The sequence below is a fragment of the Argiope bruennichi genome, chromosome 6, assembly GCF_947563725.1.
Source record: "Argiope bruennichi chromosome 6, qqArgBrue1.1, whole genome shotgun sequence".
Classification (NCBI taxonomy): domain Eukaryota; kingdom Metazoa; phylum Arthropoda; class Arachnida; order Araneae; family Araneidae; genus Argiope; species Argiope bruennichi.
The window spans coordinates 128,499,043-128,526,875 of NC_079156.1; positions in this window are offsets into that span (position 1 = coordinate 128,499,043).

Here is a 27,833-nt window from a genome sequence, read left to right on the forward strand (position 1 = left end):
CCAAAATGCTCAAAAATATAAATATCATTTCCTTTTGGCGCCTTTGGGAAGTGGCGCTGTCTAGCTCCAAATGACGATCCTACATTAGGCTGATGGTAAGTGAATCATACTATTATTGATTCTGATTCCTCTTCACTTTTTCATTCACGAAGTAAGCAATGAGAATGTAATATAATCGTAGTTATTTTTACCTTGAGAATTTGATGAATCTTCACATTTCAGATCTCCCTGTGATCAAAGAATCAATTTTCGAAATATATCTGTCTCACTCTCTATCTGGGAAAAGGTAATTGAAAAATACTTTAAACTAGAAGAATATAATTCAGTACATAGACTACAAAAAATTTAAGATTTCTGTAAAATTTGAACGAAATGCACTCACAGGAAGTTTGTATGTCTCCATATTTGACTAAACGACAACTACATAATTACAAAATGCAAAGAACTAGATGTATAAAATTTATTGTACAAATTTAGCATCTAACTTATAAATCTGTACAAAATTTTGATACAGATTCGGTGCAGATTTTGTCAATGGATTTATCGTTGATTATCATGTGTATTTGTATTCAATTAAACACAATAAATAAAAAACACATGGATTTAGATAAATGAAATTTAACATTGTTCTTCCGACTAAAATTTTAGTTCTTCATCAAATTATGATTACAATCTGATGAAAAAAGATTGCCATCGCCTTTAAATACATTTTTGGTTTTCTTCTACATTCAACTGCAGCGGAGAAAAATATGCGAAATTGGCCTGGAGTAAAATGGATGCAGTGAAGCTAAAATCACTACCTGAGTGATAGAATCACATTTGAATCCAAAATATATCGTATATATTAAAAAAAGAATTAAGAACTAAAGAAAATGGAGAATGAACATAAGTTGAAAGAAATAGATTCGTATTAACAGTGGAGTTACGATTTAAAAAACAGTAACAATTGATGTATTCTAAATTAAATAAATTCCAGACTTCAAGAAGATAATTTTGTAGTGCTTTATTTCACTTACTTAATAAAATAATCCAAGGCTTCTCAATATATTACATAAACGAAAAGTGATTCGAATTTTCATATACCAGATGTTACATTAGAACCGAATTCCGGCACATCAGTTTATAAAAGAGAGCTGTAGCAAATTGTTTATAAAGCGAATTGAAATGTTATTTGTTAATCGATTGAATCCACTTCACTCACACCAAATCTGCGTTATGACATCATCCTGCAGCATTAAATTGCTTAGAAAAACTGAATTTTTGTTTAATTCAAATCAACAGCTAATTTTTCGTATAAGTTAAAAGATTTTTCTTAAGTTTCGACTACATTTTCGTATAAGTTAATCTTTTTAATGGGATATTAATGGTTCGATATTTGTGTCAATCATGCAATAGAACATATAATTGCAGTGAGAATCACCATTTCTACTTTTAGAAGACCGAAGATAATGTGTTCTTGCTAGGACGATCAGAAGAGTCAGAAAAGCTGAATAAAAACAATGGTGACTCAAAGGATGAAATTAAGAAAAATAGAGATTAAATTTATGAAACATTGTGTCAAGAAACTCGACAAAGTGATAATGAAAAAACTGCACTAATGAATGCAGAATGAAATGAAAATGTTAATGAAGCTTTTTTTGTTCCTGTCTCAAAAAGAAAACGAAAAATGTAGTTTTTTTTTTTTTTTTTTTTTTTTTGAGACAATCTCGATCTACTGGAAACTGGAAATCAATATGGTACATCAACAGTTGTCGCTCAAGTCACAAATCAAATCTAATACATCTAGAAACTTTTTATCAGAAAACGTTGAATATAGCTACAATTCTGAAACAGACTCTCAAGCGGCTTGTAAGAAAATCACAGCTAACACCGGATATGTCTGTAAGCAAAAAAATAGCGATTATAAGGTTTCAAATTTATCTCCTGAAAAAATGTGTAAGGATCTGGAATGTCCCTTGACAAGAGAAAATGGCAATCTTTTAACAATGATAAAGAATTGTTTATGAATTCTCTGGATTGTCTTATTAAAAGCACTCTTTCAATAAACAAAATTATTACTGGTAGCAACAATTCGCCTATGAATTATGGTTTTTCACTAGGAAATAAGGATCTAAAATTTAGCACTAATAAAACTACTATAGGGGATATAAAAAACGAGCATATTTCACCTGAAATAATTTTCGAAGATTCCAATAACAGCGACGAAAAGGCTGCCAACGAGGAAGAATCAATCTGTTCTATGAAAGAAGATATTGCAGTAGCAGGACCTTCAAGAGTGCGTTCCCATAAGAAACATTTCATCTACGATATTTGTTCTAAACGTTTAGAATGGGTATGTAAGGTTGTAAATCATTATCGAATACATACTGGAGACCAACCATTCGAGTGCAGAATTTGTAAAAAATTATTTTCTCACAAAGGAAATCTCAACAAAGGAACATTACAGAATACACTCTGGCGAAAAGCACTTTATGTGTGGTATATGCGGAAAAGATTTAAATCAGAGAGTACATCTCCATTATTGGACTCACACTGTTGAATAGCCCCTTGTGTGCTATATATGTAAGAAAGCGTTTTCTCATAATTGTGCTCTGGAGATACACTTCAGGACTCACATTAGAGAAAAACGTTATAAATGCCCAGCATGTGGAAAGCATTCAAGAGCAACAGCGATTGCAATAGGCATAATAGGAGAAAACATCAGTGAAATCAATCTGGATGTTAGACAAATAACTCTCTTACTTTAGTATGAATCTATTTCAAATTCTTTAGCGAAATAAAATTATTTAAATTCGATTATTACAATTTTATTTTTAAAATTTCTGTATGAATTATACATGTTTAAAGAAGTCTATTTTTCTGATATCAAATCTACAAATTATTGCATGTTACTTGACGACTAATGGAAATTTTAAGCTCTCAAATCAAATGTGTTTACTCCTAATTGTATCTAATTCTTAATTTTTTTTTGTGTTTACTTAAATGGTTTTAATATTGAAGCTATTTCTAACTTGTTAATACTATGCATATATGTTCATCTTCCATTCATTAAATCAAATATTCTCCGTTCTCAGTTTACTTCAAATTTAAATATCTCCAAAATACAATGATATTTATAATTTCTAGTTTCTTCATAGATTTTCGGAAATGTTTTCATAATAACGTACGTTTGTTCTAAATAATAATATCGATTATAACGCGTGAAAATCACTTAAATCGATTAACAACTGCAATAATAGACCGCAATGCTTTGATTCTGAATTTTTTTAAATAATAGTTAATAATTAACTGTTACATATTAAAAACATTGATACTTTAAAATCCTTTTTTACTATGAATGACGAATTTCTCAGAGGATTTCTTTCCTTTATACATTAAGAATCGCATTTTAACGGAGATGTGTGATGCGTTTTATGAATGTTTGAATAAAAATTAGTAAAATTTATGTTACATAGTAGAGTTGAATATCTCTGTGATACTTAATTATCATTTTTAATATGCACTTTCAAGGTCATTTTCTTTTTGGGAAATAGTTTTATTACACAGAAAGATTAGAATATTCTAATCGGAGAGAATTTTTTGAAATATTTGTTAGATTTTCAATTAATGAAAAAACAACAAAAATATTTTTTTTTCTGTTACGAACTTTTGAAAATATTACAGCACTTTTTTTTTCAGCATTACAAAAGTCAAAGCATTATCTTTTAAATGATAATAATTTATGCAGCATCTAATAAACTATAAATATTCAATCAATTCTTCAAAACTATACTAAGCATGTTTTGAAGCAATATATTTCAATCATAAGGTGAAATTCAAGTTATATTCATTTGTTGCAGCTAATATTTTCTTCTAGTTTTTTCCTTCATTCTTAATGTTGAAGAAATGATGCTTCAACTGATTTTTGTACGTTGATAATTTTTCAGCATAACGTATACTTTTAATAATATTTTTGAAATGTTGTATTATTTATATTGAAGGTTTAACTTCAAATCAAACAATGGTTTAAAACTTAAATATTGCTACTTTTTTAAACTGTTACCCTTTTTTGTAATATAAATGAATGCATAAAGGCATAGAATGAAACAGAATAATGTATAAATGAATGAACAAAATGGTTTCTAATACAATAGTATGATTTGTATAGTTAACAAAATTTGAGTTTAATAAATGTTCGTTTGAAAAAAAGATAAGAAGTTACAAGAAGATAAGAAGTTACAAGAAGTATTTATTTGAAACCTTTATTAACTACGAATTCCGGGGAACAAATTTGATATTAAGCACGACTAGTTATACAGAAAAACAGAAAATTTCTAGAAACTATATAATTCTTTTCTGGATTGATTCTTGATTGAAATGTTCAAAATATATGGGATTCAGAAATGTTTAGCATAATTTTTTATCTTCTTTTGATTACAGATTAACATGAATATAATTTAAATAACTTTTCAGCCTTATTAAAGACAATATTTGACACTAAGTTGAAAAATATATTTTGTCTTTAGGATGAAATAGTATAAATCAAAGTTTTTGGGTGTTTTTAATGCGCTAACTTTTTTTTGTTTTGAAGCACAATAAACGCAATTAGCGGTTCTAATCTTTAAAGCTCTTATCTCTTCAATGATACTTTTATTATTCAAAACTTTCGCCTGTCATGCTTTGAATAAATAATAATGGAGGCATATCAGTGCAAATAGCATTTATCATTTTCTACTCTGCATCTGTTTTTGTTTCATTTATTCGAGCCATATTGGAAATTTAGAACTCAAAAAATTATTTAATAAGTAATATTAAGTAAATCTCTGCCGGCGTCCTGGCATAGGGGTAGCTCGTCTTCCCCGTGATCTGGGCGTCCTGGGTTCGAGTCCCGGTTCGGGCATGGTTGTTCTTCATCTGTTCTATCTGTGAGATGTGTAAATGTGCCCCCTGTATAAAAAGGTTGTGCAAGCGAATGTGATGCATGAGTTGCTAAGACGTACTCTTGGCCCTAGTTGACGCTACTAAAACAAGAGACGCTCCCTTGGCTTAAAATCGCTGACTTCGTCAGCGAGCTAGTCCATGTCAAGTGTCATTATAAACAACAACAAGTTAATCTCTTGAATAAAATATACTTTTTGACTAAAAGCTATCAAGAATACATTTTACATGTATGAGTGTTTTGACTCATACAAGTAAACACCGCTTTGTGTTCGGGCTTTATCACTCCGGAAAAGATGATTGGAATTACGTAAAGATATGAAATTGGTTCTAAACAATTGAAAAATGCAAATATTAACAAAAGAGACTTCCAGTTAAAAAAAAAAGATTAATATTAATTTTTTTGTAGAATTCAATTTTCGGGAAGTAAGAAAAAAAACAAAAATCCTGATTTTATAAGCATGCAGGTACAAATAGAAATACCCTGGACGAATTTTTATTGCTTTTTCAAAAATCGTTTTTATAATTTGTCAAAAACTGATCAGTTATAAAATTTAATCTTTTGCACTCGAAGACATTAGCGCTCGAATAGCCACAAGAAAGAAAGTGGTGAACAAAGATAACTTCTCGAGTACAAATGGTTAACGAAGCAGATTTTCAGAAGTGGTTAAATCTGGAATTGTCGTCTTCTAGTTTTGAGTATGTCCATGTTATCAATGATTTGATAAATGGCATTCACACTTGGATAACATTTTGTATTAGAATTTATCTTTAAAAACATAAATCGATTGAAAAAGTAAACCATTAATCCATTAATACTGGAATCCATTTAAATTCCTAGTCAGAATGTACAACCTCATTAGGATGTTTATATCTATTTCAGTCTCTATAAGATATAAAACACTTAACTTAATCCAGTTATATATCTCTACTCCATCAGCCACTGCTTTCAGGTAATGAGAGATGCGGGTTAAACCAGCGCGAAAAGTCTTTCCAAAACATTCTTGCATCCTCTTCAATAAAGGTCTTATGCCTCTTCTTTCTCATGAAATTATGGATTTTGTGAAAGACCACGTAAACTTGCCTGGTAACGATGAGCGATAGCAATGAAAAATTGATCTTTAGTGTTTTAATCTTACATTTTAACACAAACGAGATTATATACTGCAGACAACTTTTTTCTGGCCAAATGACACCAAAATTTGAACCAGAACAATATCTGCAAGCTTAAAATGACATACCGAACTTTATACATTTCTGACATTGCGTTTAATTGTATGCTGAAAAACACCAGGAGATGTCCATCGTTTGGCGAATATGATTTTAAGGAAAAATATCTATATTTTAGATATTAGGTACCAAATTTCATAAATATATACCTCTTAGGTTTTCAGTCATAGAGTTCACAAGTACTCTAACATATAGAAAGGCATACTTCCTGTGAATGAATTTCGATCATAATTTGATAGATATCTACCAATTCGGTCATAATTCCGTATAATAAATTTCTAGCTTAAAATGTTTTTGAACTGTCGTGTTCATAGAAGGATAGCCATAATGCCAAAAATGTGTTTTTCGAACTCTGGATGTGTTATCTGAAGTGCAGAGATTTTCCGAAATGTCCGATTTTGCTAATGTTTGTCCGAAAAATGAGACTAACAACCACAATACCTACTCTGTATGTTTGTATACGAGGAATTAATAATTTTTTCATTTTTTTATACTAGAAAACTGTATCATTATTCTCAAAATATTTGGTTCTCAGGAATTGGAAACTACTCTTAGTGTCTTTGACTGTTATTAACAATTCTAAAAGAAAAAAAACCCCTTCCCAGACCTTATAATTTGTACCCTGTTTTAAATCGAATTTATTTGAACATCTCTTTTTTTAATGGCAAAACAAAAATTCTTTTTGGGGAAATTTTAAACACATATTACTCTTAAACAAAATTTTGGAATTGCAATTTTTGCAAATTTAAAATGTGAAAGCACGAATTTACTTTTAAACTTATTGCAATTTTTCTTATTCTTGGGTGTGTTTTTTAAATAATATTTTAGCTATTTCGAATCTTTTATATAACTTCCTTCATTTTTTTTGTGTGTATCTTTGTGGTTACTGTATAAGATAGTTTCACTTGATAAGGTTGTCAATTTCCTTTTTCCAACGTTACATTTTGTTAATTATAGATTTTTGAATTCATTTTTTTTTATAATAATGATAAATCAGAAAATTTTTTCTGTTAACCGTAGCTAACCAATAAATGGAAAATTCGATGATATCGCTAAAGTCAAATACTGGATTTTGAATATTTTACACATTTTTGCTTGAAAATAAGGTTGAATATCATTTCATTAAAAATAACATGGCTTGGAGTAAAATAACATGTAATGAAATAACATACAGATTGTGTTAAAGTATTTAATCTTTATGTTAAAAGTTTAGTTTCTTACATTATCATCCAGTAACATCCTTGAAAACTCATGTTTTTCCCATGGTCAAATATGTTTACCAAATTTAGTGTGGGGACGCCGGGCAATCTTTACATACACCCAACAAACGTTGATTCTAAGAATATTAATTATTCCAGATCCTTAGAGAAGTCGTTCTTCAATAGATATTGATTGTAGTTGAAAGCTGCATATTCTTTCTAAAAGCTTTGAATGTATTCTTTCGGAATTTTTTTTTAAATATGTCTTGCTCTTAATAAAAATATGTAGAATAAATAGAGGCAGAAGTTGCAAATACAGGTAAAAACATTTTTAGTCTTAAATTTATTAAACAACATAATATCATTATGTTTAATTATCATTAAACAACATAATGTCATTATATCCGGGAAAAAAAGATGAATTATGCAAAAAAAAAAAACTTAAAAGTTTCGAAATCGTGATTGAAGTAACTGCTTTACAGAATAATTGAGGCATTTTCATGTCATTAAAAATATTCAATACATAACCATATAATTGAAATCGAAAATCACAAATTATAATTTATTTAAAAATAAAACACTACATTTTTCTTATCTTTTGAGATTGTTCATAAACATATAAAAAAAATACTGTCTTCTTTTTCTCACAAATAAAATTCTTTACATAGGCATATGAAACAAAAGCATTTGAAATCTGTGCAGCGCCCAGTAAAAAGCAATTCTACTGAAAAATTCTTTAAAATACAACAGAAGTAACAGAGAAATACATAAAGTGGAAGTATATTAAAAATATTGATTCCAAGAAAACTATGAATAGCTAACTAACAGTTTGAACTACATCTCCGTAAGTTCCTAATTAGATGGCACATCGAATTTAGACCATTTAATTATTTTGACTCTCATAATAATGTGAAGACATATTGAAGCATTTTAAGGGAGTTTTGCATTTTAAGTTACTTTATACTTTCACTCAATTTCTGTAATCCGATGTACAAATCAGACTCATAATGGTATATGAAGGGGTTAAGGATGTTGAATTATAGTACAATAAAAAATGCAAATCAAGAAAGCAAAGTTCCTTTCATTCCAAAGTGTATTTCTAGCTGCTATTCTAAAAACGGTTGGCACCTCCTTTACGCCTAGTTCTGAGTGGTCATTTTAAATCTCCCTTTATCTTGTTAATCGTCCGGTTCAATCGTGACAAGTGTGCAGAAATATATACAAGAAACAATCCTATTCTAGTTTATTATATTATTTACAGGAATGGATTAAAATAGAAAACATATGAAAATGAATCAAGCTTCTTTCGTTCAGGAGAACGGGACGACCTTCGCTCTTCCTACCTCGTCCTTATCTGTCCTCCTCGTGAGCCTTTCATCCCTCTCTTTATACCCCCTCCCCCCAGACACAGCGTGATCTTTCCCCTGCTGACCGGATTGCAATTTTCGTAGTTGGGAGAAGTGGAGCGGAGATTTACACGCCCCCCTTCCTTGGACAAGCACATTGTCACCTTACAGACAATACTGCGACTTGAAAACTGGATAGGTTTCTTATCACTGATCGTCATCGCTCACAGTAAAAGATTGACCTTGGAATAAAAACAAAGTTCTAAGCAGTACTTGGTAGCTACAACCAAGAAAGGAGTAGGAGAGAGCAACTAATATGCACTTCCCAAAGAAAAGAAATAAAAAAAAAATTACACTTATACAAATTAAAAATATAACACAAATAGGTTTCAAAACATATCAAATATGCACAAAATTAGCTATAAAAGTAAAGTAACAGATGCACAATGTCTTTCGTACATTTCCAGAAAAGTTTTTTTTTTTTTCTTTCTTACTGCTACAATGGCACTCTAGATAGAGAGTCTGCATTGCAATGCTTATTTCCCTTCCTGTTCGCACTTTGCTGATAGTAAGCTTAATCATGTCCTGAAAGTAATCAAAACCAAAGGTAATGTTCTTGAAGTCAATATCCGGTCTTCTTCTGGATCCTGGGGAGTGGAATCTGTCTTCTATTCTCTTGGTGCTGTCCACCTTGCTGGAGGCCATACGAATTTTGTACTGAATGTAATGAGGCAGTTGCTCTTTACTGTGCAGATTAGCAAATGCAACTCCGGCCCAAAACTCGTTGTTTTTAATGAGTTCTATACATCTCTGCATTATGGCACCTTCATTATCATAGCCATCAAACCGGTTCAACTCAAAGCACTCTCTCATTTCTTCAACTATCACATTCGTTTCGTCAAACCAAGCAGTAGTATTTAAAAACAGATTTCTAGCTAATACATTTACAGACTGCATGTTGATCAGCAAATTACCAAGAATATCCTAATAAGGGGAGCTTTTTGGTTTAAATAATTATTCCGACAGTTCAAAACGCTTTGAATAGTTTTTCAAAAAATCAGACACAAAATGAGAATAGTGGTTCAGCCACTGGTATCTAAATTCAATAGCATCAACAAGAGAATGAAATGTTTGGTTCACTCTGGAAATAATTTCAAAAAACTCACACCCAGAATGAGAATAGTGGTTCAGCTACTGGTTTCTAAATTCAATAGCACCAACAAGAGAATGAAATGTTTGGTTCACTGGAAATAATTTCATCAACAGCTTTATTTTTTGGTGAATAAATAATTCTTCCTCTATAACCCAACTGATTCTGCTTTTCTGATTGCAATTGGTGGGATCAGGAAATATTTCTCGAAATTCATTGTCCTGATCATATATCACTGCGACTTGCTCAAGTCGTGCTATGTACGGTCGAATTTTATTGACATGGATCTCACTATTCTTACCAAAGAGTCCAAACAAAGAGTCTTGTAATTAGTCTTAGAATTTCTCCCGAAAGTTTAAAAATGCAATTCAGAAGAAAATATTAATCTTTCCTTATATTTTATAAAAGATTTAATTTAATTTAACTTGCATACATCCGAATACATATGCATGTAAAGATGAGAAAAAAAATTATAAGAATTTCTCATTCTAACATCATTGGAAAATTTAACAATCAATTGAGATAAAAAAGCAAATTATTTCAGAATTCTTTTAGATAAATGCATTGATTTGAAATTCAATTAAAGTGAAATTACAAATGAAATTATTGTATCGGATTTAATAAATATTTCGTAGAAAATAACACGAAAGATTTTTCTAAAGAAGCAACAAAGTGAAAAAGAATTAAAGCAACCTTCTATAAAATTATTCAGAAAATAAAATATTTTTACGAAGCAAATTCCAAAGCATAAAAAAACGATTCTTTGTAAAATTCACCAGTGCCTATAAATATAAATTTTTAATTTTCAGAAATTTTCGTGTTGGAACAAATTGAAATATTTATTTATTGAAAGCAAACATCGCACAAGTAAGGACTATGCGCCAGTGTGTACTATGTTTATCGTTTATTGTAAACGTTATTAAACTTCGAAGAGTTTTTTTAGCATACAGATTGCTTGCAAACATGTTGTTCTGCAATAACAGGAATTTTATATCTTTAGCTTAAACTTTAAGCATTTTGTTTTCCTGTAGTCATTTTATCACTAACACGATGCTATATCATTACTATGCTGGCTGAAATTCAAGCAATGCTTAGAAAACTTTTAAATTAAATACATAAAGTCCAATGAGTTTTTCCCAGGAAAATGAATCGAAGACATAATGTTTCATTGGCGCAGAGGAGAAAAGACTGAAGATCAAATGCTTCGCCACATAAACAAAAAAACAAAAGTTTTCAGAACAAGATGAGATTATATTGCGAGAAAAGGCAGCAATAATAAAAATGTGCACATTCAAATCATTCTTAGCCCTGTATGATTCAAAATGAAACGTTAATTATATGTACAAAATGAGCTTCATAAATTTTAATAAAAGTATACCTTATATTGGAATCATTCAACATCGAAATTCAGCCAAATCATAATATCTTGACCATTATCAATGTGAAAATAGAAGATGAAATGTTAATAAAAACAATTAAATCGATCAGAGTTTCACTTTAATAACGAATTCATATTGTTGTAAAATAAGTTTGGAATGTGTTTTTAAATTTGTTAAAAATAGAAAATACAATTACACGTCTAAACTTTAATCACTAAAAAGACTATCACTAAAAAGACTAAACTTTAATCACTAAAGACTTTCACAATTCGAATTTTCGTATTGTGAAAGTATAGTTTTTTTTTCTTCGGCCAGCATTGTGGAAGCATTCTGACTGTTTAGTTTCCCTGTGAAACCTCTGAAACTTTAATTTTCATGTATTCACTTTATCACTAACATGACGTAATATCCCTAATACGCTGATAGAATCAAAGCGATGATTAAAAGACGTTTAAGTTAAATACATAAAATACAGTGGAATCATCTCCAGGGAAATGATTCGAAGATATGATAATTCATTAAAGTATGGGAGAAAAGACTGAAGATCAAATTCCTCGTCACATCAGCACAAAACAATGGTTTTCGAAACAAGATGGGATTATATTGCAAGAAAGGGCAACGATATGAAAAATATGTTCTAATAAAGGATTTTTTGTATGCATGATTAGAACCGAAAAGTTAGTTTTAAGTACAAAAAAATACCAAACTTTTAATAAAAGAGTGTCTTACCTTGAAGCGATTCAACACGAAAAAATAAGTCGAATCATAGTAATATGTTAACCATTAACAATGGGGAAAAAACAGAAGTTGAAATGTTAATAAAAATAAAGAAACTATTAAAGTTTAAGAACAATTATTAAATAAATTGCTATAAAATAATTTTAAACATATATTTTTTTAATTTGTTAAAAATAGAAAATGCAATTACACGTTTAAAATAAGTAACTTTGAAATGATTATGCTTCCAATATTAGTATGGTATAAAATTAATTTTATACTTCTGAAATTATTGTGCAAACGTGCCGAAATTTCTCTTGTTTTTTTAATCCTTCGCACTCTGAAAAGTAGTTAGATGCGTAACTATGCACTTAATACAAGGGCTTGTTAATTGCTCCAAAAAATAAATTAATATATAATTGTTTTAAGTTGAATTTTCTCGAAAAATTAATCGACATCTTTTTAACATTCTGTAGGCATTTTTAACAATTAAAATTGAAAAGTAAATGAATAAAACGTCTAAACGATGCACCGTCTCGAATGATACTTGAGAGGAGTCATCAGAGAGCAAAGGGTTGATTAATTTAATTACAAAAAAAACATGTGAAAAAGATCGATTGAACCTCCAAATTCCCAGCTTTGGAAAAGTGCATTAGACAAATTTGCAAATTTTATTTGTCCTGCACATGTCAACTCACACATTTAAAGATATTAATTACTAAAACAGATTACACAAATCATTAAAGAAATTGATACTGAATTTATTACTTTCATAAAAAATTAATACAAAAATTTTCTTAGAAAGTAAAAAATATCACAGAGACATTACAATCTTAGATCTAATATAAAAATATTTATTAAATTATTTATAAAAATGCATTAAATATCTGTTGTACAGCACGATTTTCAAGATATGAAGAAAGGTACTCCTTGCGAAATTCGTCATTAATATTAAAAATAGATTTTACGTTTTATCTATATTTTCCAATTGCAGCAAATATTATTCATTAAGAAAACATCAAATTAAAAAAAGTGTTGCTTACACCAATTTATCGATTATTACGATTATTTACCGAACCTAAGTAATTTTTTCATTTAAAATATCGTATTACGTACCATTATTTAAAACCAGTACTAAGTTAGCATTATAATGTTTTCGGAAATACTCTGAAAAACTATAAATGAAACGGTAAATATCATTAAATTTGGAAATATTTAATTTTGAGAGGAAAACATATATTTTTAATATGAATTGGTAAAAATATTTATTTCGATTCAGAAAATATAAACAATATTAATACACTCAAATATAAATGCATTTCAATTTAAAATATATTTTCATTGTCAATTATTAGTAAAATATCAAGTAGCTTATGGGTTTGATATCGGGAAATATACTTCATCAATGAAAAAAAATTCACACAGTAATTTAAAAAAATAAAAGTGTAACAACTTCCACTTAAAATTCCTTAAATTCTATAAAGAATGTAAAAAAGTTTCATAGAAGATTAAAATAATTATTTCTGTAATTTGATAATTAATTTTACTGATGATTACTCCTGTGATGCCGAATGTAATGGCTCGTGTCCGAAAAAGTCTGTCCACAAACTGAGCATTTATAAGGCTTCTCACCAGTATGCATCCTCCGATGTCTAATAAGATTATCCTTTCGAGCAAAACCTTTATTTCAGACGTCGCACACAAAAGGATTATCACCGGTGTGGTATCGATAATGTCTGTGGAGATTTCCTATCTGAGTAAATTTTTTTCCTCATTTATCACATACATAAGGTTTTTCTCCAGTGTGGATTCTGTAATGTTTGTTGAGACCTGATTTCTGAGAGAATTCCTTATTACATACATTGCACATTAATTGATTGTCGCCAGTGTGTGCTCAATGATGGGTTTTAGTCGTATCTTTCCAACTACAGATATTAGGAAATTTCTTCTTAAGAGGACAGACTCCGGAAGGTCCAGCCACAGCATTGTCATGTGTTTTAGACGAAATATCTTGTTTCGCTTTGATGGCCCATTGATCCTGAGAGTGCACTTCCAGTCAACTCTTTCGTCAGTGAAATTTTTCCTAGTTTACTAATCCAGTGAACTATGTTCGTCATTTATCATCTCTGACTCTTGTCTTTTGACATTTTTCGGCTCCTTTCTTCCTGGTGGGAGCTCATGAATCACAGTGAAATTCTCAGTTCCAGAAATATTACTATTATGTGATTGTAATTTTTTGACAACACATTCTAAAGAATCTATAAAAATATTCTTATCGTTATTCAAAGATTTCCATTTGCTATCTTCTAAAGACATTGTTACTAGGATGAGATCTGATAAATCTGATACATTTTGCTTTTGTACGCTATCACCATTTAATCCGGCGGCAACTATCATTTTTTCATCAGTTTCATGTTGGTCGGTTTCAGGTCTGTAACTGGATTCAACATTTTCTAGAGAAGCAGTAAAAGATGCATTTTCATTAGTTTGTACTTCAATCCCCTGAACATCCGAAATGGGATTAAAATATGAACTATCAGAAGGAGTCCTTAGCTGTTCATTATTCGAATTTTCAGAACATTTGTCTTTTATTTTATCATGGTTTTCATCCGATTGTACTGGTCGTTGTAGTGAATACCTGTAGTCGAATTTCTTGTGAAGGAACCAAGAATGATTCTCACCGTGTGTCAGTATATTGCCTCAACGTTTGCAACGGTAATTGTCCATTATTTCCAAGTAAGGCAAAATTCTATCTTATGAAAAATGTATCATAAACTATTACTGAAGAGAAGAAATGGTGATTTCTGTTTCTTGAGCCGTTTTAAGCTGTTGCTGTTGCTGTTGTGCTGAGAGTTTAAATTTCACAGAAACATTATTATTCAGAAAGCCTCATATTAGAATAGAGTTAGAGTAGAAGACAGAGTTAATGAAAGTTTTTTTTTAACCTGAGCCCTGAAGTTGATTCGAATTTATTACTTAAAGTGTATTTTCATTATTCATTGTAAAAATGAAAATACTTGTAAAGTTTAAAGATGAGGGTTTCTGTGAGAGAAGATATGAAACAATAAAAATAAAACTACGAATGTTTTGAAATTCAATGAGATTCTGTTAAAAAATAAAATAAATATATATTTTATTCTATGATCAAATTAAAATATTTCTTGTTTCTGCTCCCCATGTTCCATAAGGATCGATTCCGTTTCATTTAATATTTTCTAACAAAAAAATTTTTGTTCAGTGCAAATTTATGATTATTTACTTTTAGGATAAGTTAAGTAATCATATTGTATATGAAATATTATTTTGGAATGGGAATGGGAATAATTAAAACACCAGGGAAATAAAATCCAGAAAGAAACACTGCAATCCTTTCACGTTTAACTCTTTGGGCGTTTCGGTTTCAAAAATACAGTGGCTCCCAAAATTGAGTTTACACTATACTCTTTTTTCTTTAATTTTATTCTTTTTGATCTTAACATCCCTATTTATGGCTTATATTTATAAGAACCACAAAATATATATTAACAAAAGTATTAGGCTAAGAAACAAAACGGAGGAATCAATATTTTTATTACAGTCATTTTTATGTCAAAATTACAAATTTCAAAGTCACAAAATTGAGTATACACCTTATAAAATATGCGACTTGACTACCACTAGTTATTTTCAAATGAATAAGTAAAATAGTTTTACTACTCTAATTAAAAATCATTCATTTCCAAGCGAAAACAAACGTTTTGGTTATCGTAATGAGTTCCAGAAAAGAAATAAATGAAACGAAATTCAAAAACATGTTATTCGATTGTCTGAAGATGGTAAATATCTACAAAAAATTGCAAGGAAAATTCAACGCAGTCACGGATGCGTTCAAAAAATTATCCAGAAGTATAAAATGTATGGCGCAAATTGTTAATAAACCTGGGAGAGGAAGAAAAGAAATCTTCAGTGCCACGACCAAAAGAAGAGTTATTCGAGGTAGCAAACAATCCTCAGGTGAGTGCTACAGAAATCGCTACATCTATTTCAAGAACAATTGGAAAGTATGTCTCTGCAGAAGCAATTCGAAGAGTAATCCGAAAAGCAAATCGTAATCGTCTCGCAGCCAGAACAAAATCATTCATTTCCAAAGTAAATCGAGAGAATCATTTGCTAAAAGTCATAATTCAAAACCTCCGAACTTCTGGAATCAAGTGATATTCAGTGACAAAAATAATTTCAATTTTTTTAGTAGTGACAGTCGATGTTATGTTTGGAGAAAGCCCAATTCTGAACTTCTTCCTAAAAACACCAATCCTTCTGTCAAGCATAGAGGTGGTTCACTTCTTGTATGGGGCTGTATGTCTGCAAAAGGAGTAGGAAATTTAGTTTTCATTGATGGAATCATGGACAAAATTAAATATTTGGATATATTGAAGAACAATTTAAAAAAAAGTGCCCAGAATTTGGGTTTAGGGTCTAGTTTAATATTTCAACAAGATAATGACCCAAAACATACAGCTAAAATCGTTAAGTTATGGTTGTTGTATAATTGTAAAATGCAACTGCACACGCCTCCTCCATCTCCAGATCTCAATGCGATTGAAAATTTTTGGGCACAATTAGGAAAATCAGTTCAAAAACACGTTATTAGGAGCAAGGAACATTTAAAAAGAGTATTACAAGAAAAATGGTCAAAAATATCCGGCGAAACAACTCAAACTCTTGTCAACTCAATGCCACACCGTTTACAAGCTGTTCTAAATGCAAAAGGATATGCAACAAAATATTAATTTATCTTTTCCTCTTTTTGTTGACAGATTTTGCTAGATGTATATTCAATTTTTGTGACTTTGGAATTTGTAACTTTGACATAAAAATGACTGTAGTAAAAATATTATTGATTCCTCCGTTTTGTTTTTTAGCCTAATACTTTTATTAATGTATATTTTGTCGTTCTTATAAATATTAGCCTTAAATAGGAATGGTAAGATCAAAAAGTATGAAATTAAAGAAGACAGAGTATAGTGTATACTCAATTTTGGGAGCCACCGTATTTCACAAGCATAAATTTTTTAATGGCTAACATACTATTCCTACAAATTTGAGCGTTATTCTAAAGCAAGAACACCAATTCAAATTAGATCTGTCTAAAGTAGATAAAAAAATTTAAAAACACTGAACAGAAATTTCTTTTATATTTTAAACACTCATCAGGCTGATCTGTACTGAACAATTAATTTCTACTGAAACAATAATTAATTTAGAATAAAAAATATAATAAATATTTCTATATAAATGTAACATTTCTGACAAACAAAGAGGATTCAATATATTTTCAAGAAACGGATATCTGGCATTCATTACTTGGAAATAAATTGAAAATGTACGCTGTGTCGCCCTCTTAAAAATATCTCATAAACATGATAAAAGTTAAATTTTCCTGATTTAATTTCCCGAGTTTTAAGGGCATAAAATTGAATTTTGTCTTTAGTTTCGTAGCAGTTGAATTCTATATCTGAAGCTGGATCCGTTACATACTCGGACATCCACTCAACGATATTGATTGAAGTTCTAATTCTTAGTTTTACCTTAGTTAATAGAGTTACAATTTTAGTTTAGTTTCAAATTGAAAATTTAATAGTGAAAGTAAAGGTTTGATAAATATATTGCTTAAATTGATTTAGTTTAGAATATATGGATATGGAGTATTGTTTTTTAATCGCATTCTCACAGTTGATCTTAATTTGTAGCTACGCTTGTGCCTTGATAATCCATTTCATTAATAAAAATAAAGAAGAGAAGACCTTTACCTTTTTTATTTAATTTTATAACAGGATGTAAAAAATAGAAAAATATCTCTATGAAAATTTTTTTAACCCTTTTAAAATATTCCTCTACTCTTTTATAGTAATTTTACTTCCAATATATAAACCATAATTTCATGGCAGGTAATATTTAAAAAAGGTATCTTATAGCATATATTATATTAGGAACAAATTAGAATTTTTAATCTTATCCCCAAAATCATTGTATTTCATCCCGAGGAATCTCATTCGAAAGTGCGCTGACAAAAGTTAAAAAGAAACAGATTTAAGATAAAATACCTCTGCGTATAAATCCAAAGAAAAAAAACTATGTATATAATAGTATATTAATAACACTTTTCAATGAATTTAAGTTGAATGTTCTTTTACACATGCGGCACAGTTTCAAATTTAATTTGCTTCGGTTTTTAAAATATGCTTTAAATAATATTACAATTGAATCAAATTACAATGTATTATTTATTACATCCAATTTCATAAACTAAAAAGTAATTGCATGTATTTTATATTCGGAAGAAAAATTTGTGAAAAATAATTATTATTTTTAAATTTCAATAATATTTTTCTAGCATCAGATTTCTCACAAATGCGTTGTTCTGCTGTACAGGAAATTATCTTAATCCTGAAACTATTATTTTACTGTATCACTAATATGATGACAAATAATTAATACGCCGGTTGAAATCCAAGCCATGTTTGAAAAACTTTCAAGTTAAATATATAAAGTCCAGTAAATTTATTCCGAAAAAAATGATTAGAAAACATGGTAAATCATTAACGTTGTAATGTCCTGATCTAGACTGATCAAATAACGAAGCAGAATTTCCAGACAATTTTTTATTTTACAGCCCTATATATACAAAGAACAACTTGCTATAATCTTGATTAAATAAATATTTATTTACACCTGTATTAGAAGATACAACAGTCAAAGTCGAATGTATTTCTTGAAACTCAGTTCTCCATCACGTTAACACGACGACTCCAGGGGTAGTTTCTCAGACTCCGAAATCGTAGTCCAACCGTCTCCTCCAATTCGTTTCTTCTATCTCCTAAAAAAAAATCTCCGCACTTTATTTCGGCGACAATCTCCTCCTCTTAATTTACATTGGTCATTTGTGTTCTCTTTCGGCCAATCAGGGTTCAGCAATATGCTCTCTCAGCGGCGCCCAGTGGGTCGTGGGAAGGTCCTTTCACAAAGAGAAACATCTAGCATCCAGATGTTTGGACACCCCTTTCTCTTTGAAGGTACTATCAATACCTCTTGGACGAGGAATTCCCCCTTGTGGTCTTTCACTGCAGTCGCTAATGAACAGATGCGAAACCACCCAGTGAAAAGTCCACCATCTGGCTATCTCGAGAAGTTTAGTAATTAACAGCGACGACACAGCTGGCTGTAAATGTCCTATTAGTACTGGGAAATGGGAATTGTTACAGTATCTTAAGAGTAGAGTCATAAGCAAAAGCGTTTTACATACGTATCATGAAAAGAGCTTTTCACACTTGTGAGTCTGATAATGTTTGTCTAGGTTTATTTTCTGAGAAAATTCTTTTCTGCATATATCACACACAAATTGCTCTCTCTTCAGTGTGTATTCTCTAATGCCTGCCACGAACTAGTTTCTGAGAGAATTGTTTACAGCATGTGTGGCACGCGAAAGGCTAGTCTATAGGCTATAGTATTTGGTCTATAGTGATGAGTTTTCCTCTTGAATTCCTAATGACATAATGGCATGGAATTTCTTCTTGCGAGGATGTATTCCGGAAGATACAGCCATAACATTGTCTGTCATCTTACTTGGAAGAGAATGGTACTTTGACATTGGTAAGTATTTTCAAGTTCTTTCTGTGAATCTGAGAGAGCATTTGAAGTGAAATATTTTCATCCATTACATTCCCTGATACATGGATCATGCCATTTCTTAGTTCCGTACTTCCTAGGTTGAGATTAGGATTCACAATGAAATTCACAGTTCCAGAAATGTTATTATTTGCTTGAGAGTTTCGAACTACAGATTCTACAGAGTCCAAAAAAATATGTTTAGAGTTTTCCAAAGATTTCCATTTGCTTTTTTCAAGGATCGTTTTACAGTCTTATCCAGATTGAATAAAATCGGATACACCTGATTTTCTTTGTTTCTGCTCGTCAACACCATTTGATCCGGTGACAACCTGCTGTGTTATCTTATAAATATGGTGAAAATCATTTTCAAATCTGCAATTATATTTAACATTTTCTGGAGAAAATGTAAAAGATGCGTTTTTTGGCTTCGGACTTCACTCACGTGAATTTCGGAAAGGGAAATAAAATATGAATTGTCATAAGGATTCATTTGTAATGCATTGTTGGAGGTCTTCTCTGAAAATGACCTACTCCCTTTTATCACCAAGGAAGGCAAAATTGAGACAATTTCATTGTTTTGAAAGAGCGGTAAATTCAAGAACTCTGATTTGTTACTTTCATTTGATCGAGTAGCTTGACATAAATATCGGGAATCATTATTAGAATTTTTCGTTGATTTCTGTTTTCCTTCACTGTGTTTTTTATCGGATTGCTTTGGATATGATAGGTAATACACATTGGTGTTACCTATGATTGGAAATACAGAATGTTCTGGCTATGATAGGTAATACAGGATTCTTATAACAGAAGAAAGGATGATTCTCATCGTAAATCACTATTTTATTACAAAGCTGACACAAATATCGATGAATGAATTTTAAATTTAAATAAAAATTCCGACATTAAAATTTTAAAATAAATTGTTATTGGAGAGCAGAAACTGAATTTCTATTCCTCCTGTCATTTATATGTTGCAGAGGTAGTGATCAATTTTCAATTTCGTAGCTCTTGCTATATTTAAAGTGTGCGCAAGTCGATAAATAAACTACGAATGCATTGTTTCTATAATAACGTGCAAAAGCCCTGTTCAAAATTCAAAAGTAAAAATCTTAAATTCAAAAAATCCGATATTTAATATTTAAAATCTGCATTCTCTTTATGTTAATGTTTGTGGAATCATTTGATTTATCTTAATCTGCATACCAAATGAGTTATAAAAAATAAAGATTATGATCTAGAACATAGAGAAGCTTAGAAACATGGAAAATTGGAATTATTTAACTTGAGTTCTGGAAATTGATTCGAATTTATTTGAGTGTATTTTGATCTTTTATTTCAACAAACAAAAATCCTGCCAGAATTAAAAATAATTGTGCATAAAAGAAGATATTATAAAAGAAGGAGAAAAAATATGATTATAAAAGAGAAGGACACACGTATATAAAATAATGCTTCACCTCTCACCACATTTTATTCAAAATAATTTTCTAAGATTTATTTTCTCTTACCTACAATAAAAAATATGAAATGTTTGAAATTCAGTGAGATTCTGTAAAAATAATTTCATTAAGATTTTTATAAGAAAATCCATTTTGGAGTTATTTATTTCTGCTACCCATAATCTTTAAAGGAAACGATTTCTGTTCTTTTCTTTTTTTATAAGATCATTATAATTAAAAAATAAGATCATTATAATTATTTACTTCTAAAATCTATTTCAATAATCAGATGTGGAATGAATGGTTGTTTTGGATTATAACTATGAATAAATATCAATAAATAAAATGAATAACTAATGAATGACTACGAATAAATAAAATGTCAGTGATACAAAATACGGAAGCATATTTTTTCCGTATTTCCGCTCTTTCATATTTAAACGAATGGTTTTTCACATTTGATATCTTTCACGTGATATTTAAATGTTTATTGAAGTGCAGATGTCGTCATTCGAGCATTACAATAAATGAAGTGGTGTATTCAAATTTGAACTAATGTTCGTTTCAAGTTGGTTTAAGTAGCTGTTTTCTCCTATGATGCCAGGTGTAATTACTGCTGTTTGTGAAATTATCTTCATTAACTGGCCATTTACAAGGCCTTTCTCCTGTGTGTGTCCTGAAATGTACCATAATATTGTAATGTTGACAATAATTCTTGTTACACACATCACACAGAAAAGGCTTATACCCCTCTCATGACCGATGATGATGGACCAGATTTTCTTTCGGAGCAAATTCTTTTCGTCGTATATAGCACAAGAAAGAGCTACATGCCAATGTCTATTCTGTGAGGCTTGAAGAGACTTATATTTGGGAAAATTTCTCTTTACTGCACATTCACTACACACAACTGGCTTTTCGCCAGTCTTTATTCTAATATGATTGTCAAAACTGATTTTTCCATTGAATTGTTATGTTAATTCTGCTTTTATACGACGCATTTTGGAAAATTCTACACCATTTACATTATGTAAGGTAACTAGAAGTAAGGTAAGTAGAATTAATTACATTGACAATCTTATCCTCATCTTTACTTTGAACCCTTGAGTTTACACTAGATAAAACTACTAGCACTCCTGATATTTGCATCAATCCGCCCCCCGAGGGGCACCTCGGAATTGAGGATGAGAAACCTTGTGGTAGGTTCTCGTTACCTTTGTGGGTGAACGAAAAGGTATGGTTCTGCTCCTCCCATCGATGACGGGACATACTTCCTTAGCGAAGTGCTGTATCGTTTCCAGTAATGGCCTTTAGAATTCAACCACAATTCCGATTGCTATAGTGGCAGTCCGGTTATTCAGTATTTTTATCCGTGCGCCTTCGATCGCGTTGAGGAATCAGTGTTACGTTAAGATACTTACATCAGATCGTCTGCTAGTCCTCCTGACACTTTGATCATTTTCATTAACTGGTTCCTTATTGTCTGGAGAGAAGACAGAATAAAAATCGCAATTAAGGCAATTAAAATAGCAATTTAAGAAATATTTTTATTTAAAAATATTCTTTGCATTGTACATTAAGGAAATCATAAAAAGCATTTTACATATATTAAAAGACTGCCGTTTGGTCTCTTTAAGCAACATTTCACAATCATCCATGCATTTTCTTTAGATCGATCTTCATTCGTTCAAAAATATAAAATAGAATTTAAATTGAAATTATCAGGAGTATTCATTAATTTTGAATTAGTACTGATTCTTCTGATCAGAGAGGTGAACATAAGTTATGTTTTTGTGAAAATTGTAAGGGTGAATCTTGCCGGAGATCAATATTCCATCGCATGACCGACATAGAAATCAGGCTATAAACTTTTCGTATAATCAAAAATATTCAGTAAATATTAATAAAAAGAAATCAAGGTTTCAATTGATTCCATCAGTATAAGAACATAGTCACAATGCTTTGATTAATTATAAAAACTAAAATTTTTTATACATTTAAATTATAATTAATGAAGGAAAATTACATTAAAAATGTGCTAATTAACCTTAATTTTAAGATTGTTATCATATTCTAATACAATATCCAAAATCTAATGTTTAAAACGAGCCTTTTTTTGTGTAATTTGCTGCAAAGCTTTTTAAATTTTCCTTAATTTGCAAAAGAAGTACAAAAAGCAATTTTTTTAAAAATTATATTAAATAAACAGATTTTGTTTAGAAAACACTTGATACGAAATATCCTTGATCGAAATTTCTTCGTTTGGAATCTGTCTTTTTAATCCATTTCAATAATTAATTAAAAAAAGTCTTAATAGAAGACTTTTTCCTTTTTTCTATTTCTTTATATAACAAGATGTAAAAAATAGAAACTTATCTCTGAAATATCGAAAAAAAAAAAAAAACGGAAAATATTTTAGCCTATTCAAAAACATATATTCTGTGCTTTATAAACAATCGTAAGTTCAACTGAAAAAATATGAAATAGTTCAAATTAATGCTGATCAATTTTTTTATCAGATTTTATTTAAAGATCACCTTACTCCCTTCTGGGAGTTTGATTCAAATTAATGTTGAAAAAATATCTAATCAATTCAAGGAGATAAATTTTAAGATCAAATGATTCTGCCAGTATATCGAAGAAACTATAAAAATTAAAATATATTTCTTTATGAAACACGCACGCACACATTTCATACATAACCCCATGCATCATATATATGGAATTAACACCAAGGTTTAATGCAATTTAGTTGAATTAACAATGACACAGAAAAGAAAACCTCTGAAAAGACAATTTCAATTTTACTCGGATTCTGTTCAAAAATTAAATAATAAAATAATTTTATAATTTTATCAAATTACAATGTATTATTAATTACAACCAAAATCATAATCTAAAAAGTAAATACACATTTTTTATATGCCGACCAAAAAATTTCCAACAAATAATTGTTGCTTTAAACATTCATCAGTTTTTTTAATAACCAGATTGCTCACAAATGCATTGGTCTGATGACAGGAATCATGTATCTTTAGCTTAAACTTGAAGATTTCGTTTCCTTGGATTCAATTTATCACTAACACGTTGCTATATCACTAATGAGCTGGTTGAAATTCAAGCGATGCTTAAAATACTTTCAAGTTAAATACATAAGAAGCAGTTAATGCATTCTCAGGAAAATGATTCGAAGAAATGATAATTCATTAATGTTTAGGAGAAAATAATGACGATAAAATGCCTCGGCACATCAGCACAGTACAATATTCTTCGAAACAAGGTCAGATTATATTATAAGAAAATGTATCAATATAAAAATTCTGAATATTAAAATAGTTTTCAATCCCTAATAGTTTAACGATGCTATATAACTAATATGCTGGTCGAATCAAAGCGATGCTTAAAAGACTCTCAAGTTGAACACATGAAGACCAATGAATTCATTCCCAGGAAAATGATTCGAATATATAGAATTAGTTAGCTACCGGCACATCAACCCCGTCACATCAACACAAAACAATTGTCTTTGAAACTAGATGAAATTATATTAAGAGATAGGGCAGCATTATTAAAAATGGGTACAATTAAATAATTTTAGGTGCCGCATGATTCGAAACAAAACTTTAATTATAATTACAAAAAAAAATCTTCAAAATTTTTTATAAAAGAATACTTTACATTAAAAAAAACACAACATGCAAATTCCGCCGAATCATAATAATTTGAACATTAGCAATAGAAATATACAAGATAAAAAGTTACGAAAAATGAAAATAATCAGATTTTTACTTCAACAATGAAACTATTAATGAAAAATAAGTTTAAACATGTTTGTTTAATGTGTTAAAAATAGAAAATACAATGACGCGTCTAAAACTTATCATTGAAATGATTATTCTTCGAATTTTGGTATGTTTAAAAACAATTTTTTTTATTGGAAATTTATTGTCTAAATGACGTGTGTTTTAAAATTAATTAAATTGCTACCAAACATTTCAAAAACAACGGTTGGTCCTCCAAATTCCCCGCATTGAAAATGTACATTAGACAAATTTGCAAATTTTACAATTCCTGCATGTGTCAACTCACATGTTTATCTTAAGTACTAAAAAGCATTACTCAAATCATTGGAAAAAAACTGTTATTCAATTTATTTTTTTCATAGAAAATGATTACAAAGAATTTCTCAGAAAGGAAAAACAATATATCACTGAGATATTCATATTTTAGATTAAATATAAAAATAAGTTTTAGCTTTTTACAAAAATGCATTAAATATCTCTTGTAGAGAACGATTTTCAAGATATGAAGAAAGGTACTCCTTGCGAAATTCGTCATTAATATTAAAAATAGATTTTTGTTTTATCTATATTTTTCAATTGCAGCAAATATTATTCATTAAGAAAAATCAAATTAAAAAAAGTGTTGCTTGCATTAATTTATCGATTATTACAATTATTTACCGCACTTAAGTAAATTTTTCAGTTAAAATATCGTATTACGTAACATTATTTAAAACCAGTACTAAATTAGCATTAAAATGTTTTCCGAAATACTCTTAAGAACTATAAATAAAACGGTAGATACCATTAAATTTGGAAATATTTAATATTAAGCGAAAATCAAAACCGAAATAATTTTATTTGAAGAGAGGATAAAATGCATTTTTAATATAAATGTGTTAAAATTTTTATTAGGATTTAAAAAATATAAAAAATATTCATACACTCAGATATAAATGCATTTGAACTGAAAATATATTTTCATTGTCAATTATTAACATAATAGTAGTCACTTAAAGTTTCGATATCAAGAAATATGCTTCGTCTAAGTAGTAAAATTCTTACAGTAATTTTAAAAATAAAATTTTAAGCATTCTGAACTAAAATTGTTTCAATTCGATTAAGAATGTAAAATAGTTTCATACAAGATTAAAAGAATTATTTCGGTAGCTTACAAGTTGATTTCACTTATGGGCGCTCCTCTGATGGCTATAACAACCGCTGCTGGTCGTGAAAGCTTTTCCACAAAATGGACACTTGTAAGGCTTTTCTCCAGTGTGGGTACGAGCATGTGTATTAAGATTACCCTTTTGAGCGAAAGCTTCATTACAAACTTCACATACAAAAGGTTTTTCGCCAGTGTGAGTCCTAACATGTTTCTCAAGAGTACCCTTTTGAGCGAAAGCTTTATTACAAATATCACATACAAAAGGCTTTTCGCCAGTATGAGTCCTAACATGATTCTTAAGATTACCCTTTTGAGCAAAACCTTTATTGCAGACGTAGCACACGAAAGGTCTCTCACCGGTATGGGTTCGATGATGTCTGTCGCGATCTGTTTTCCGAGTAAATTCTTTTCCGCATATATCACATACATAAGGTGTTTTGCCCATGTGGGTTATGTAATGTAGGTCGAGACCTGATTTTTGAGAGAACTCCTTCTTGCATATATCGCGCTTCTCGCTAGTGCGTGTTCGATTATTCGTTTTAGGAGTATCTTTCTTACAAGAGTTCTTAGGAAATTTCTTCTTAGTAGAACAGAATCCGGAAGGACCAGCCACAGCATTGTCATCCTCCTTGGTAGAAATAGGTTCCTTCAAGACGATACTAATTTTCTTCTTATTATTGTGATCTTGAGAATGCATTTCAGGTGAAATATTTTTATGATTGACACTCTCAGAGACATTCCTCAAAATCAAATTTTCATTTCCAGAAACACTTTTACTTTCTGAATGACCTGTTTTGACGACACATTGTAGAGAATTAATAAAAAAATTTTTATCGTCATTCAAAGTTTGCCATTTGCTATTTTCAAGAAACGTTTTATATTCTTCATCAGTTGTTGCATAGAGCAGGTCTGATACACCTGATGCACTTTGATTTTGTATTTGAAAACCACTTGACCCTTCTGAAACTGTCGTCTCTTCATAAGCTTCACGATGGACGATTTCAGGTCTATGAGCAGATTCAATGTTTTCTGAATAAGCTGTCAAAGATGCGTTTTCTTTGCCTTGCACTTCCGTCGCCTGAGCATCTGAAATAGGATTAAAATAAGAAATATCACAAGGATCACTTAGTTGTGCATTGCAGACACACTCTGCAGAAATCTTGTACTTGTTTACTTTTGGAGGAAGCGGCTTAAATTCTTCATTATGTTGATACAGCGATAAATTAATCAGCTCAGATTCTTTATTTTCCTTTTGTTGGAAAGACTGACTTAAATACAAAGAATTCTCATTCGAATTTTCCGTACATTTGTCTTTGGCTTCTTCATTATCTTCATCTGAATTTCCTGCCTTTGGCAGTGAATACAAGTTGTCATCATTCTTATAAAATACGCAAGGATTATGCTCACCGTAAGTCAGTACTCTGCGACAAATTTGGCAAAAGTATCGAGCCATTAATTTCCAACAAAAATAAAATTCCGACTTATCAAATTTTTTAAATAGTTCTTAAATAGGTAAGAAACGTAGATTTTCTTTTCTTCTACAGTTTAATGCTGTAAACGTTCTTGATGAGATTTACATTTGGTACTTATGGTTATAGTTAAAGTATATTCAACGATGAATAAATTATGAATGTTTCATTTATTAAATAACGTGCTAGAGCCGTTTGCCCTAAATTCAAATATCCAATGTTTAATATTTAAAATCCACATTCGTTGCATGTGTTTATTTGTAATATCCTTTCATGTCTTAATCTGGATAGCAACTGAGTTAAAACAAAAATTAAGATTATGATCTAGAATGCCTATTACCCTCGCAGAGATAGCATAGAAACCTGAATAATGGATGATTGTTTTTAACC